The sequence below is a fragment of the Littorina saxatilis genome, linkage group LG2 (assembly GCF_037325665.1).
Source record: "Littorina saxatilis isolate snail1 linkage group LG2, US_GU_Lsax_2.0, whole genome shotgun sequence".
Lineage (NCBI taxonomy): Eukaryota > Metazoa > Mollusca > Gastropoda > Littorinimorpha > Littorinidae > Littorina > Littorina saxatilis.
The window spans coordinates 35328446-35331980 of record NC_090246.1 but is presented as its reverse complement, the minus strand read 5'-3'; positions in this window follow the sequence as shown (position 1 = coordinate 35331980).

Sequence of the window (3535 nt, the reverse complement as noted above, 5' to 3'; positions counted from 1 at the left end):
TCACATGGTTGGGGCTTCCCCGAACAAACTTTTGGTTGACGTCATCGCTCAAAACGCAACTATTTCCGATTGTCCCTGACACAGATTACTTTTTGACAAGTTGCAGATTTTGTAATTTCTAAAATGTTGGGGGGGGGGGGGAGGTGAGGGAGAGGGGGGGGGGGAGGGTGACTGATCTGACTCGTCATCACTGATCAAGTTCCCACCGGCAATCCGGCAAGGCCGGGGTATAAAAAGCCCCCCCCCCCCCCCCCCCCCCCCCCCGTTGAAAATGTAGCACGATTTGACAGGGGTATTTTGGGTATCTCCTTGAAAAAACCCGGTACATTTGAGCGTTCATGTACGGCACCACCACTATGACCTGCCCGGCCATGAGTCAAGTTGTGTTTTTTGTGTGTTCAAGTTTTTACATAGAACATTCTCATTTGGGCGCATCAGTACCGGCAAAGATTACTGAAGGTTGCAGAGTTTATGTGAAGAGTGCTAAAACTAAGACTTTGATCACTATTATCTGCCAGAATTGCATAATTTTAATGCTGCGTCAGCCGCTCAAAAGAAATAACGGTTTTGGGCGTGACTACTCGAAAAGACTGTACAGGACCGGAGTGCTATGTAAATTATGAGCAGTTCTTCCAAACCCATATGTCGTTTTATATATATATAAAAATGTGACACTAACAGTCCGCAAATTGACCCAGATTTTGTGTGTGTGTGTGGCCATATCGACGTTGCAGTTCCGGAGCAAAGGATCCAAATTTCGAAGCGAATTTGCGTTTAAACGTGTTTGTCCTATATTATAACAATGCACAGCTCGAAAATATCAGTCAGTGTCCAAGAACAAATCTACAGTACTTTGAAGAAAGAAGAATATCAACATTCTTGTCCAATACGACTTGCATTTTGCCGTGTGCGCTGTAAATTCTCCCTGCGGACGAAAAGCAGACATCTTAATTTTCTTCCAAGGGAGAAATCGTTGGTCATAAAGTCTTGCAGGACCCAAATTAACATACTTCTCCACGCTTTCTTTTCTTTTCATAATCAGTTGCTTCGCAAAAATAAAATGTCACTCTTTTTCTCAACTTGTCAAGTCAGTCAAAACGACCTCTGAGAACACAGAACTGGGAAATGACACAAAAGATATTTGATGACAAAAGTATAAATGACGTCATGTGGTCACGCCGATCTCGAGAACTAAAGGGTCGCACAGAACCAGCGCCCTTCCATTATAATGTTGCTGAATACACATCAGCGGCACTGACGACTCTTCAGTCAGTGTTACCGTGCTTGGGGGGTGCCCTCATCCCAAGCCTGATATGCGGGCATCCGGAGTGGACGTGACACGCAGCCGCAGAACTGGCCAAGACGGACTATGACTAATTCAGTGGTTTAAATGTACAGTGCAGGGGTTACAGGATTGCTGAAGCAACGATTTGTCTTTTTGATTCAGATTTTGAAATAAACAATCAAAAGCTTTCCACAAGTTTCTCACAGATGCCTTCACATACCTTTAGTGTTGCGAGCCAAACCAAACTGTATGCGGTTTTCCAGTTTGCATCAGTCTCCCGCAAAAATGTACTGATTAACATTTCCCGTGAACATGTGACGTTCTGGGGCTCAAGGCTGTGTGCGGTATGCCAAAATGGACCCACATAGTACCATCTTTTAAAATTTTCAACCCCGTCTTACGTACGTCATCTTCGCCAAGACTAATAGACTTCCATGTAGGCCAGCTTTTGACGTACTTGATTAGTTCACGTGCGGACCTTGATGTGAGCGGCCTGGTCAGTCGAGGGCGACTCATTTCAGTTCTGCTAGGAGCAGAGACATACTTCTATCTATGTCTCTGCCAGGAGGCAATCCAAAATTAAATCGCGGTAACAAATTTGCAGTTTTTGACTCCTTGCATGAAAGGCAATGAAACTTGGTATGTTTTCCAGGGGCGGACGAGGGGGGGGGGGGGGGGGTTCTGGGGTTTCCGGAAACACACCCCCCCCAGCCCAAAAATAAAAATATTTTTGTGTGTTTTTTGGGGTTGAGTTTCAATTTTTGGGGTATTAATCAGTGACAAAATCTGCTGCCTGAAACTGGTAATGATCATCCTCAGAATGCACCAGATTGCACCATTTTGCATCCTTTTTTTCAAAATTTTCCGGGGGGCATGCTTTGTGCCGTCAGCTCGGCCCATATCTTCACAATATACTTTTGGAACCCCCCCCCCCCCCCATAAAATGAACTGATCCGCCCCTGTTTTCAAACGGATAGCTGCCTGAGGTATCACTGAAAGCCCTAGGGGCTCCACTGACTGAGTCCGTGCACCTGGAGTTGACAGGTCGGCCATCAGTGGAGTAGCCTAACTTTAACACGGATTGCCAAGGATGACTGATGGCTCAACACAGGCAACACAATTCTTTTGTTCATTTCGTTCGCAGTAACTGATCATATCAAATAACCAAAGGGAAGTAATCGCTCTTAATGCATACGACATGTGTAATAGAGTAAGCGAGAGTTGTACGGAACCTTTTCTCCTGGCACCTGAGGGAATAACAAGCATTGAAATGAACAAGCGACTTTCATTCTCAAAAAAGGATGATCACCGCAAGCTCACGATATGCTCATCATTCTCTAAGGCACTCCAACTAACACTGACCTACGTACACAGTCATATAAAAGAATCAGCTTTCATTCTCGACCGGACTTAGTTCTTAGATCAAGACTGGTTTAAACAGAACAAACACACAAACACACACATTGTTATAGGGTCGCCTCGAAAGTATCATTAGAATCTCAAACAGAATGAGGCAGAGCGATGTAAAGATATCAAATAACCAAAGGGAAGTAATCGCTCTTAATGTATACGACATGTGTAATAGACTAAGCGAGAGTTGTACGGAACCTTTTCTCCTGGCACCTGAGAGAATAACAAGCATTGAAATGAATAAGCGACTTTCATCCTCAAAAAAGGATGATCACCGCAAGCTCATATGCTCATCATTCTCTAAGGCACTCCAACTAACACCTACGTACACAGTCATATACAAGAACCAGCTTTTATTCTGGTCAGCTGAATATGACTGTCAGACTGACCAAAAGAGATGTTTTATGTTAAAAACTGTTGTTACATCATGTAGTTTCTCTTATTTTGCATGGATTCTGTTAGCGACAGACAACTCTTCGTCGACTTGTCGAGAATGTCTATGTTTGAGTTCTCTCCCTTGGACTGCATTCTGGCTGTACTCTGCAGCCCAATGGCCTTGTTTTTCTGTTATAACCGTGCTCACTTTCGTATGCAATAGCTACAAAATGAAAATCGTCTGAAGAAGCACCAAGTCTAGCTTGTATCGTAAACACAGCATAAGAGTGCCAGTGCACTCTTCTTCTTCTTCCGAATCATGAACTGGGTCCTTTTTGAGTTTTTATGTAAAGCTGGTTAAAAAGGTCTGTGGGTGGCCCAGGCTCCGTAAAAGTTTAAAATTGTACACAGTTCGTAGGCCTACTGTTCCGTTTCGGGGTCAAAAACTAGGTGGAGTGTGCACTG